The following is a 14,001-nucleotide window of genomic DNA, read 5'->3' on the forward strand; positions in this document are numbered from 1 at the left end:
GGAGGTAAGACAATAGATAGAAGTGGGGTACTCGGAAAATGCGCCCCCTAGGATTAATGTTCCAAGTGCAAGACCAAGTATTATGCTTCCTAATTAATGCTCAATGAGTCATGGAAATCCTTAAACATATGGTACCAAATCTAAGGTCAACCGTGACTAACTCTATACTATGCTCCGACGGAGAAATCGCTCAGTCTCAACACCTCATACTGTGCAAAGTTCCATGGAGTTCTTGGGAATCCAAGTGATAAACCCTCTTCCTATGTGTAGACCTAACCCTTTGGTCCAGGCGAAAGGTCCCTAGTCACAACTAAGCCCCAAACACTAAAGTCACTTCAACGCTTCACTATGTTACTTGTGCAACTAAGCCCCAGCGGAGTTCATCCTTTAGTACTTCACTCTATTGTGACTGCAAAGAACTCGAGAAAATGAATGTAGGATAAATCACACCGGAGGGGAAAGGGGACGCTCTGCTATCTCTCGACTCACCCTCTCAACCCTCTCCAATGTAGCTTTGTCTAGCCCTCATAGTGTGTCACTCATCTACAAAGGTTACCAAGATGGATTCTCAACCCTAGTGTCACTCTAAGGGAGAAATCATTCAACAAGCATTCAAGATTGGAACTGAAGTAAAACATCAATTAAGGAAAGCATAATAAAAGGTCAATGAAACAATGACAGCCTAAGGTCTACAAAATCCAAGTACCCACTAGGGATTTAGCTCTCCATGGAGCACAATACAATCAACTATGAAATCGAAAGTAAAAACAAGTGTTCCATAAGAAAACCCCCTCGGTAGTCATCTCGATGGTCTTGTGGAGTAGCCAAGTCTTCTCTGAAGGTCCCCTTGTCCGGCCTAGGGCACACCTCGCCGGATAGATTTTGACGAAAGCTCCCCCACTAAACTTCTTCCAAGAGGAGCGCGGTGTTGAATCCTTAGAACCACTCGAAAGACGTGCCAAAAACCTCTCAAAACCCTGGCCGACGGCCTCTCGAAAGATGGAGAAAAGGTCGAGGGAAGGGGAAAAGAAGATTCCAAAAATTAGGCTTATTCGCGGCTTAAATAGGGCTGGAATCGGGAAGCCACACGACCCTGTGAATTTTTCCATGGGCCTGTGGAATTTCGACACGGGCGTGTGGAATTTTCACTTGTCCGTGTGGATTCTTTGGAAATCTGTTTTCTGGCTGGCTGTGAACAAGAACTATTATAGAAATTTGGTACAGTGTTTTGCTACAGTAACTGCTACAGTACTTCACCAAAACGCTCCCAATTCCACACTTTTCATCAAGACAACATAAACGGGCACACATTTATGCCGTAGATCACAACTCTTCTTCAATCAACGGGTTCATTGGTGAAAATCTTGCTATCATTGCACAGGGTGGGATACGCAAATGTGACTGTCTTCGTTCCCCTCCAACTCATTGTTATGGCTTCAATACATGGAAGTTAGCACACATTCACGTATCTTAGAGCCCCACTTGTGTCTTCACGTTTGTACGTCCCAAGATTCTACCAAATAGTGCGTGCACGATCTACATTTGGCTTCTTTTCACAATCCTTAGCTCCACAACCCTACAAAGCACAAAAGAACACTTAAACCAGATAAAAGTAATCCTCATTGTAAGAAAAGAACACTTCTCATTCTTAGCACATAAGCATTTATCAATGTCGGAGGAGTCGGTGGGGCTCTGGGTCTCATAACAAAGGGTTAGATCGTGTCTTGCTCGAGTAACTACTGTAAAGTGTTGAGACGCGTCATCACCTTAGCATGGTTAGGGGCCTGTGTGGCGCGAACCTAAGCTAAATCTGACTGTAGCACCCCCACCGCATTCTCAAGGCTCTCAAAATGATAATGGGCTCGAGAAGGAGAGAAGATACGACGGTGTGCTATTCACAGGAGCATTCACATGCCCCTATGTCTTCTCGGGATTGAGTATGAGAACTCTTCAAAGATTCACATGCCCGTGTGGAAATTATCGACGATGTGTGACCATCACAAGGTCGCTCACAGGGATATTCACATGCCCCTGTGCCATCTCAGGATGAGCTCTGAACAGATCTACATGCCCGTGTGAAAATTCCACATGACCGTGTCTCCTCTCTGGATGTCTTAGAAAGATTATAGACTCTGTAAAAAAATTTTTGCACAATCATGCGTATACAGAGACTGCAAAAATAATGAAGAACTAACCGGAAGAACATGAAAACATGCTCAAACTACCTAGAAACTTTGGCAATCATATTAAAGCACACTAAAAACACCAACAATTGAAGGGAAAAATACAGCAAAAGCATTTAAAAATCATGACACCAACACTAAAGCTCTTATTCATGCAAGTACCAAACTAAAGCTAGAAAAACAGTAAAGACTTGGGTTACCTCCCAACAAGCGATTGTTTAACGTTACTAAGATTGACGTACCTGACCGTACCTCACAACGGCTCATAAATGAAGGTTACCCTCTTACCTACAACTTGAAAGCACAATGCACATAATTGTATCAAGGTAGAGGGAGAGTTATCGAGCTTGTTACCACACAAGGGTTCGTCACCCTTACTCCCTCCCTGCTTGCATATCCCCATCAGCCTTGGGGCCCTTCTTGTGACGTCTCCTTACTCACTTCATCTTTTGGATCATCCTCTTCATGATCCCCGCGGTAAGTTGCAACTTGCCCTCTAGACCAAGTATTAAAACTTCTTCATTCTCCAACTCTTGATTTAGCAAGCCCTCAAACGAGTCCGGACACATCATTTCCTGCATGTATTCATCAATTAACCCATCAGTGGTGTCAGAAAAATACAACGTATTATTAAAATCAAGAGAATGTCGCATGGCTTCGGCAAGCCGATAGGTCAATTTGTCATCATCAACTCTTAATGTCAACTGCCCACCGTCCATCTCAATGAAAGCCTTGGAAGTGCGCAAGAATGGCCTCCCAAGTATCAATGGATCCTCATCATCCTCATCAACATCCAACACCATAAAGTCTACAAGAAATATGTACTTGTCAACTTTCACAAGTACATCTTTAATGATTTCCCACGGATGTCTAACTGTTCGGTCGGCCAATTGAAGTGTCATCAGAGTGGGCCTAGGCTCTCCCAAGCCTAACATCTGAAAGAATGTGTAAGGCATGACGTTGCTGCTAGCCCCTGAATCTGCCAATGCCTTCTCTTCACCCAAATTACCAATATTACAATGAATGATAAAACTTCCGGGGTTTTTCTTTTTGTTCGGCATATTCTTTTGCAATACCACCGAACATGAAGCATCTAGAATCACAGATGCACTTTCCTCCAACTTCCTCTTGTTGGTTAAGAGGTCCTTGAGAAACTTTGCATAGCGAGGTATTTGAGACAACAACGCCTTCACAAATGGGATGTTGATATGCAACTGCTTGAATAAACCCAAGAAATTCTTGTATTGCTCATCATGTTGGTCGTTCTTCAATCTTGAAAGATAAGGGATTCTTGGCTTGTATGGTGGGGGTGCCACCTCCTTCTCTTTGGCTCTATCCTCAACCTCCACAACCTCGAGTGATTCAACATTTGTCTTCTCACTAGGGAGTCTACTCTAACCTTCACGACCACTTCTCAAAGTGATCGCTTTCACATGTTCTCTTGGATTGATCTCTTTGTTGCTAGACAAACTCCCTTGAGGTCTTTCCGAGAGTGACTTCATAATTTGTCCCACTTGATTCTCTAATTTGTGCAATGATGCAGTGTGGTTGCGAAGTGTGGCCTCAACCGATTGAAATCTTGTAGCCGACGATTGAATGAACTTGGTCAAAGCTTTCTCTAAATCGGTCATCCGGTTCTCCAACCCTAAAACTCGATTGTCATGTTCGAGGCTTGTTGTTGTTGGAAACCCTATGGTGCCATAGTCTTCTATTGCCCTTGATTATTCCAAGAAAGGTTTGGATGACTCCACCACGGATTATAGGTATTGCTATATGTATTTCTTTGGCCTCTCATTTCATTTTCTACAAAATCAACCTGTTCCACGGAAGTGGTACCACCAATAGAAATCGGGCGATAAGTGTTTGTGTATTAGTACCATGAAGTGTACTTTTCATACATTGACCATTACTTTTCTCAGATTTTATCACTTATTCTTGTGTATATGTGTTCTTTTGTGCATGTAGGGTTGTGGAGATAATTGTGGAAGAAAGGAACCAAAAGTAGATCATGGATGCAATTTTTTATGAAGTTCTTTAATTGAACAAATGTGAAGACACAAGTTGTGCTTAAAGACATTTGAGTCTGTGCCAACCTCAATTGTGTTTAAGAGAATATACAAATTGGAGGGGCACAAAGGAAGTCATACTCATGTGTTTCGATTTATGCAATACTAGCAAGATCTTCATCAATGTGATTTCATTCAAGACGCAACGTGATCTACTGCATGGATGTGTGCCCATTCATGTGGCCTTGATGAAAAGTGTGGATTCAGGAGTATTTTGGCGAAGTACTATAATAATTACTGTGGCAAATCAATGCAAAAACACTATAACAGTATTGTTCACAGCTCGCAGAAAGTTGACTTTAGGAAATTCACACGGGCGTGTGAAAATTCATCTGCGACTAGGGTTTTGAGAGGTTTTGGCTAGGTCTTTGGAGTGGTTCTATGGCTTCGACGGTGAGTTCCTTCAAAGGATAGATATTGGGGGAGTTTTCGCCAGCTTTGATTCGGTGAGGTATGCCTAGACTTGACAAGGGAACCATTGGAGAAGACGAGGTAACTCCACAAGACTATCGATACGGACTAGAAGGGGGTTTTATCTATGGATAGCATGCTTTTACTTTCGATTTCATTGTTGATTGTATCTTGCTCCATGGAGAGCTAAACTCCTGGTGGGTGCTTGGACTTGTAAACCCTAGGATGATTTTGTTTCATTGACCTTTTATTGTGTTTCGTTAATTGATGTTTTAATTGAGTTCCAACCTTGAATGTTTGTTGCATTGATTTTCCCTTAGAGTGACTTTATGGTTGAGAATCTATCTTAGTAATCTTTTTGGATGCGTTACTGATAAGTGTTTGTGTGTTAAGGAAGTATTCTTTCTTTACGAAGTATTCTTTCTTTACGATGAGTATTACTTTTATTAGGTTTAAGCGCTAATATGTATTTGTGTTCTTTTGTACATGTAGGGTTGTAAAGCTAAGTATTAAGAAAAGTTACCAAAAGTAGATCGTGAACGCACTATTGTGTGGAATATTGGAAGGAACAAACGCGAAGACACAAGTGGGGCTCTAAGATACGTAAATGTGTGCCAACCTCCATGTATTTAAGTCATTATAATGAGTTGGAGAAGCACGAAGGCAGTCACATTTGCGTATCTTGACTTGTGCATTGATAGCAAGATCTTCACTAGTGAGGCCTTTAATTAAAGAAGAGTCGCGATCTACGGCATAAATGTGTGCCTGTTTATGTTGCCTCGATGAAAAGTGTGGAATTGGGAGTGTTTTGGAGGAGTACTATAGCACCTTACTGTAGCGCATCACTGTAGCAATACACTGTACCAGTTACTGTTCATAGCCGGCCAAAAATCAGGTTTCCAGAGAATCCACAAGGGCATGTGGAAATTTCCCCATGCCCGTGTGGAGAATCCACAGGGGCGTATGGATGCCCGATTCCGTCCCTCTTTAAGCCGCTATTCATCCCGATTTTTGGGATCCTTTTCACCCTTCTTTCCAACTTTTCTCTATCTTTTGGGAGGCCGAGGCTAGGGTTTTGAGAGGCTTTTGGCAAGTCTTTGGAGTGGTTCTATGGATTTGACACCGCGCTCCACTTGGAAGAAGGTTATTGGGGGAGCTTTTGTTGACATCGATCCGGCGAGGTGTGCCCTAGGCCGGACAAGGGGAACTTTGTTGAAGATGAGGCTGCTCCACAAGACCATTGACATGAATACCGAGGGGGTTTTCTATGGATTACTTGTTTTTTACATTCGATTTCATTGTTGATTGTAACTAGCCCCATGGAGAGCTAAACACCTAGTTGGTACTTGGATTTGTGAAACCTATGATGTATTTGTTTCATTAGTCTTATATTATGTTTTCCTTAATTGATGTCTTTAATTGAGTTTCAATCTTGATTGCTTGTTGCATGATTTCTCCCTTAGTGTGACACTAAGGTTGAGAGTCTACATTGGTAACCTTTGTGAGTAAGTGACACACCGTGAGGATTAGACATTGCAAGATTGGAGAGGGTTGGGAGGGTGAGTCGAGAGGTGGTGGAGCGTCCCCTTTCCCCTCCAATGTGATTTATCATACTTTCACATTCCAAGAGTTCTTTGCGGTCATAGTAGAGTGAATGGACTAAGGGATGAACTCCGCTGGGGCTTAGTTGCAGAGGCAACGGAGTGAAGCGTTGATGTGACTTGAGCACCTAGGGCTTAATTACGACTAGGGGTCTTTCGCCTGGACCAAAAGGTTAGATCTATACATTGGAATAGGGTTTATCACTTGGAATCCCTAGAGTGTCTTGCAACTCTACACAGTGTGAATTGTTGAGATTGATCGATATCTCCACCAGGACATATTGTAGAGTTAGTCATGGTTGACCTTAGGTTTGGGACCATGTGTTTAAATATTTCCACGACTCATTAAGCGTTAATTAGGAGATATAATAGTTGATTTTGCACTTGAAGCAATTGTCCTAGGTGGAACAATATCCGAGTACCCCACTTCTATCGATTGCCTTACCTCTCATCTATTTGTGCTTCTTTTTTTCTTGTTTCTTTTATTCTTGCTTTCATTACATTTTATAAACAAAATCATTATTCCATCTTTTCTTAGTTAGATAGCAATCTTGGTAATTTTATTCCCTACTAAGACCCGTTAATGCCAGAGAGAGGAGACTTCGACCTTGCCCAGTGCTCCGTGTACGAAATATTTTTGTCGCCTTCTTTCTCTTGTCTTACGACCAACCACTCCACAATTTTTTAAACATTTCTCCGTCCTCGGTCTCACTTTTCTGCCTTTTCCTCCCACGATTGAAGGATTGGCTCAATCACAACTGCTTGCCCCGACTAATGCAACTCCCTGTGGATACGATACCCACTCACCTGGGATTTATTACTCTGACAAATCCGTGCACTTGCGGGTACACGCAAGGGGCGTTTTCAGTGACACACCATGAGTGTTAGACAAATCTAGGTTGGAGAGGGAGGAGAGGATGAGTCGAGAGGTAGCGGAACATCCACTTTTCAAGAGTTCTTTGTGGTCACAAGAGAGTGAAGTGCTAAGAGACGAGCTCCATTGGGGGTTAGTTGCGTGAGCAACAGAATGAAGTGTTGAAGTAATCCTTAGTGCTGAGGCTTAATTACGACTAGGGTTCTTTCGCCTGGACCAAAGGGTTAGATCTATATTAGGGAGTAGGGTTTATCACTTAGAGTCCCTAGATTTTCATGCAACCCCACACATTGTTAGTTGTTGAGAGTATCCCTTTCCGCTGGGGCATAGTGTGAGGGTTAGTCACGGTTGACCTTAGGTTTGGGACTATGTGTTTTAGGATTTCCACGACTCACTAAACATCAGTTAGGAGACATAGTGATTAGTCTTACACTTGAAACAATAGTCCTAGGGTGAGCAATGTCCGGGTGGCTTATTTTCTATCGATTACCTCTCATATCCCTATCGTGCTTTCCTTTCTTTTCTTTACTTTTATTTACATTGATATTGTTCACACCACACTTGAATCATCTTCACTATAGTTAAATAGTAATTCTTTTGTTTCTGAGCACTATTCCCTATGGATACGACTACCCACTTACCAGGGTACTTTATTACTTTGACAACCCGTGCATTTACAATACGTAGTCACAGGAGTGTGTGAAATTTTTGGTGCCGTTACCGGGGAATAGGCATTTTAGAAGCACTTTGCACTTTGCTATTTTGGCTATTCATCACTTATTCTATTTCACACTTTCTTATTCTCCCACCATTCTGATTTGTTTTTCTTTTGTTGGTAGCAGGACTAATGATCAACATAACTGAAATATTTGATACAATCACATAAATGGTTGGAGACATAGAACAGAAGATGCAACTGTTTGCACTACATTCCACTTCATGTTGTTGCATCCATGAGCAGCCTATAATCAACCATCCTTTATAAGAATCAGTTGTTGATCACATTGTTGAGATTCAGGATCAAAATTGTGAGCTAGCTTGTGTGCTTTATTAGTTTGAAAAATCTGCGCTGTCATCTCTGAACTATCACTTGGAAGAAATTTCGAAAAGGTTCATGCTCAGTTTGATTCTTCCCATCAATACCACTGATAAGCGCTTGTGTATTAGTAATATGATGTATTCTTTTCTTACTATAAGCATTACTTTTTTTAGATTATATCACTTATACATTGTATTTGTGTTCTTTTGTGCATGTAGGGTTGTGGGGACAAGTTTGAAAGAAAGAAGCAAAAGTAGATTGTGAATGCACTTTGTTGATGAAATCTTGAGGTGAACACAAGTGAAGACACAAGTTGTGCTCAAAGACATGTGTGTGTGTGTGCCGACCTCCATTGTGGTCAAGGGAATATGCAAATTGGAGGGGCACAAAGGCAGCCACACTCATGTGTTCGGATTTGTGCAATGATAGCAAGATTGTCATCAAATGTGCTTTAATTTGAAGATGCAACACGATCTACTCTACCATATGGAAGTATGCCCGTTCATGTTGCCTTGATGAAAAGTGTGGATTCGGGAGTATTTTTGTGGAGAACTGTAGCAAGTGTGGATGCCCGATTCCAGCCTATTTAAAGCCGCGACATCAGCCAGTTTGAGGATCCTTTTCCCTACCTTTTTCTCATCTTTTCTCCATCTTTGGAGGTGATCTTGGCTAGGGTTTGAAGAGGCTTTGGCAAGGTTTTTGGAGTAGTTCTACAGCCTTCAACACCACTTTCCCTCGCAAGATTTTTATTGGGGGAGCTTTTGTCGGCATCGATACAGCGAGGACCCTAGGCTTAACGAGGGAACTCTTGGAGAAAACGAGCCTGCTCCACAAGACCATCAATATGGACTACAAGGGGGTTTTACTTATGTATTGCATGCTTTTACTTTTGATTTCATTATTAATTGTATCTTACTCAATGGAGAGCTAAACCCCTACTGAGTACTTGGACTTGTAAACTCCAGGATGATATTGTTTATTTGACCTTTCTATTATGCTTCTTTAATTGATGTCTTTAATTGAGTTCTAATCTTGAATCCTTGTTGAATGGGTTTTCCCTTAGAGTCACACTAGTTTTGAGAGCCTACATTGGTAATCATTATGAATGCGTGACCCACCATGAGGGTTAGACAAAGCAAGATTGGAGAGGGGTGAGAGGGTGAGTCGAGAGGTAACAGAACGTCCCCTTTCCCCTCTTGTGTGATTTATCCTACCTCCACGTTCCAAGAGTTCTTTGCGGTCACAATAGAGTGAAGTGCTAAGAGACAAAATCCTCTTGGGCTTAGTTGCGCAAGCAACAGAGTGAAGCGTTGAAGTAATCCTTGCTATCTGGGGCTTAATTGTGACTAGGGGTCTTTCGTCTGGACCAAAGGGTTAGATCTATGTTAGGCAATTGGGTTTATCACTTGGAGTCCCTAGAGCTTTAAGCAACTTTGCACAGTGTCAAGTGTTGAGACTGAGCGATTTCTCCACCAGGGCATAGGTAGGTTAGTCACGGTTGACCTTAGGTTTGGGACCGTGTATTTTATGATTTCCATGATACGTTAAGCATCAGTTAGGAGACATAATAGTTGGTTGTGCACTTGAAGCAATAGTCCTAGGGGAGCAATCTCCGGGTGCCCCACTTTCTATCTATTGCCTTTCCTTTCATTTTTTATAGCGTCTCCCTTTCTTGTTCTTTTTATTTCTTTACATATTGATATTGTTCAAACCACTATCGATCCATCTTCACTTTCATTAAATAGCAATCCTTGTGTTTCTAATCTCTATTCCCTATGGATACCAATACCCACTCACTAGGGTATTATTACTTCGACAAACCCGTGCACTAGCGGTACACACGCATCGGCGTTTATCAAGTTTTTGGCACCGTTGCCAGGGAATAGGCGTTTTTGAAACACTTTGCACTTTGCTATTTTAGCTATTCACCATTTATTCTATTTCACATTTTCTTATTCTTCTTCCATCATTCTAATTTGTTTTTCTTTCTTTGGTTGCAGCTCCAGGTTATGACCAGAGGGAACCCTTCGATATTGGTTGAAGGAGATCCTGAACTTGAATAAACATTTCATAGAAGGGGAAAAGAACCTGTGCAAGAACAGTTAAATAAAGCTGAGGTAAAAGGTAAAAGGTTAGATAGTATGGCAGAATAGAATGAATAGCAGTGGACACTCTCAGATTATACCAGACCCGTAGTTTTGGGCACATAGTCTAGTATTGTGTGGCCACCGATTACGACTCAGAATTTTGAGCTAAAGCCAAGCCAATCTTCATCCAGATGTTAGCAGTCGGCACAGTTTAATGGTTTGGTCGATGAGGATCCAAACAATCACATTGAGAACTTCTTGGAAGTGTGCGACATACTCAAGATTAATGATGTTACGGATGATGCTATCAAGTTGAGAGCCTTCCCCTTTTCCTTGAAAGGAAGAGCAAATTAATGGCTACATTCATTAATTACAGCATCGATCACTATATGGGATTAGATGGTAGAGGCTTTTCTTGCCCTATATTTCCCTCCTGGAAAATCCGCAAAGCTTAGGAATGAAATATCATCTTTTGTGCAAATGGAATTGGAGTCTCTATTTGAGACATGTGATAGGTTCAAGGAAATCCTGCAGAAATGTCCTCAACATGAGTTTCCCGAGTGGATGATCATTCAGACTTTCTATAATAGTTTGAACCCAAGCACAAAGCAGTTACTTGATGCTGCAATAGGAGATACCTTAGGAAGGAAGACCCCCGATGAGGCCCGACATCTCGTTTAAGAAATGGCTATGAATAGTTATCAGTGGAACATAAGGGACAGAAAGAAAGTAGCCGGACTTCATGAGATTGATGCAGTTACCTCATTGGCGGCCCAGGTTGAATCATTGAGCGAGAAGTTAGATACTTCCTGTTGTCCTTTTTTATTGGATTTTTTAGCTAGAGCAATGATTTTTCGTATTTAGTGTTGATAATTTCTTTACTTGTAGAATGCTTCCCTTGTATGCTTTTGGTGAACCTAATTCCAAGCACATTCAATATTTCCTTCTTCTATGCTTCAATGTTTTATTTTTGCTTGAGGACAAGCAAAAGGTTAAGTGTGGGGGAGTTTGATAAGCGCTTGTGTATCAGTAATATGAAGTATTCTTTTCTTACTATGAGCATTAGTTTTCTTAGATTTTATTGTTTAAAGATGTGTATTTTGTTCTTTTGTGCATGTAGAGTTGTGGAGACAAGTTTGAAAGAAAAAAGCTAAAGTAGATTGTGAATGCACTTTGTTGATGAAATCTTGAAGTGAACACACGTGAAGATACAAGTTGTGCTCACAGACATGTGAGTGTGTGTGGACCTCCATTTTTTTCTAGGGAATATGTATATTGGAAGGGCATAAAGCCAGTCACACTCATATGTTCTGACTTGTGTAACGCTAGAAAGATTGTCGTCAAATGTGCTATTATTTTAAGATGCAACTCGATCTACCGCATATATGTGTGCCCGTTCATATTACCTCGATAAAAAGTGTGGATTAGGGAGTATTTTGGTGGAGTACCGTAGCATGTGTGGATGCCTGATGTGGATGCCAGATTCCAGCCTATTTAAAGCCGCGACGACCTCAGCCCATTTGAGGATCCTTTTCCCTATCTTTTTCTCATCTTTTCTCCATCTTTGGAGGCACTTGCGACTAGAGTTTGGAGTGGCTTTGGCAAGGTTTTTGGAGTGGTTCTACTTCCTTCAACACCGTGTTCCTTCTTAAGATATTTATTGGAGGAGCTTTCGTTGGCATCGATTCGGTGGGGGTGTGCCCTAGGCATGACGAGGGAACCCTCGCAGAAGATGAGGCTGCTCCACACGACCATCTATATGGACTACGAGGGGGTTTTACTTATAGATTGCATGCTTTTACTTTGGATTTCATTATTGATTGTATCTTGCTCCATGGAGAGCTAAACCCCTGGTGGATACTTGGACTTATAAACTCTAGGATGATATTGTTTCTTTGACCTTTCTATTATGTTTCATTAATTGATGTCTTTAATTGGGTTCTAATGTTGAATGTTTGTTGAATGGGTTTTCCCTTAGAGTGACACTAGGGTTGAGAGCCTACATTGGTAATCTTGATGAGTGAGTGACACACCATGAGGGTTAGACAAAGCAAGATTAGAGAAGCTCGAGAGGGTAAGTCGAGAGATAGCAGAACATCACCTTTCCTCTTCAGTGTGATTTATCCTATCTCCACATTCCAAGAGTTCTTTGATGTCACAACAGAGTGAAGTGCCAAGAGACGAACTCCGCTGGGGCTTAGTTACGCAAGCAACAGAGTGAAGTGTTGAAGTAATCCTTGGTATCTGGGGCTTAATTGTGACTAGGGGTCTTTCACCTTAACCAAAGGGTTAGATCTATGTTAGGGAATAGGGTTTATCACTTGGAGTCTCTAGAGCTTTAAGCAACTTTGCATAGTGCGAGATGTTTTGACTGGGCGATTTCTCCACAAGGGTATAGTGTAAGGTTAGTAACGGTTGACCTTATGTTTGGGACCGTGTATTTTAGGATTTCCACGACTTATTAAGCACCAGTTAGGTGACATAATAGTTAGTTTTGCACTTGAACCAATAGTCCTAGGGGGAGCAATGTCTGGGTGCCCCACTTTCTATCGATTGCCTTTCTTTTCATTTTTTATGGCATCTCCCTTTCTTGTTCATATTGATATTATTCACACCACTATCTCATGGAGGGATCAAAACACCCTGTTATTATAGCTTCGAACCTCTCCGCAGATCAAAAGGACAAGCTTGAAAGCATGCTGAAGAAGTATGAATCTACTATTGCTTGTAAGATTTTCGATATAAAAGGCAAAATAATTACAAGTCAGTAATTCAACCCAGAGAAGATTGACCCAAACATGAAGAAAGTTGTGAAGGCAGAGGAGGTGAAGCTGTTGGACACATGAATTATATGTCCCATCTCTGATAGTTGGGTGAGTCTCACTCAAGTAGTTTCGAAGAAAGGAGGAATGACAGTGGTTAGAAATGAAAGGAATGAGTTAATCCCAACCATAACGGTCAAAGGTTGGCTTGTATGCATTGATTACAGGAGGTTAAATGATGCAACTCGAAAGGATAATTTCCCGTTGCTATTTATTGATCAGACGTTAGAGTGATTGGCATGGCATCAATTTTATTATTTCCATGACGCTATGTCAAGATACTTTCAGATTCCTATTGCACCAGAAGACCAAGAGAACACAACATTTACTTGCCCTTATGGGACCTTTGCTTATATAAGAATGCCTTTCAGGTTGTGCAATGCCACGACCACATTCCTACGTTGTATGACCGCTATTTTTGATGATCTCTTAGAAGATATTATGGAGGCGTTCATGGATGATTTGTCAGTATTTGGAGATTCCTTCGACATTTGTTTAAGAAACTTGGAGAGAGTATTGGTGAGATGTAAGGAGACAAATCTTGTTCTTAATTGGGAAAGTGTCACTTTATGGTCCAGGAGGACATTGTCCTTGGTCACAAGATCTCCCAATTGGGGATGGAAGTGGATAAGGTAGAGATTGAAGTCATAGACAAACTTCCTCCACTAACAAATGTGAAAGGTGTTCGGAGTTTTTTGGGGCATATGCTGTTTTCTATAGGAGGTTCATGAAGGATTTTTTGAAAATCACTCAACCACTAACAAAACTCCTTGAAAAAGATGCGCTCTTTGATTCGGAGATGATTACTTGGTTGCTTTCAATTTGTTGAAAGAGAAATTAGTGCAAGCACCGATTTCAATCACACCAGTTGGAATGAACCATTTGAGCTCATGTGCAATGTGAGTGATTATACTATTA

At 41.3% G+C, this 14,001-nt stretch overlaps 1 non-coding gene across 1 annotated transcript; it reads right to left on the reverse strand.

The window, feature by feature from the left end:
• Positions 1-10,708: 10,708 nt before the first annotated feature.
• On the reverse strand, positions 10,709-10,815 carry LOC120267981. The gene has a single exon (XR_005538652.1). It is a non-coding gene; the product is annotated as a small nucleolar RNA R71 (small nucleolar RNA).
• Between the last annotated feature and the right edge of the window lie 3,186 nt (positions 10,816-14,001).

The sequence above is a fragment of the Dioscorea cayenensis genome, chromosome 8 (assembly GCF_009730915.1).
Source record: "Dioscorea cayenensis subsp. rotundata cultivar TDr96_F1 chromosome 8, TDr96_F1_v2_PseudoChromosome.rev07_lg8_w22 25.fasta, whole genome shotgun sequence".
NCBI classification, from domain to species: Eukaryota; Viridiplantae; Streptophyta; class Magnoliopsida; order Dioscoreales; family Dioscoreaceae; genus Dioscorea; species Dioscorea cayenensis.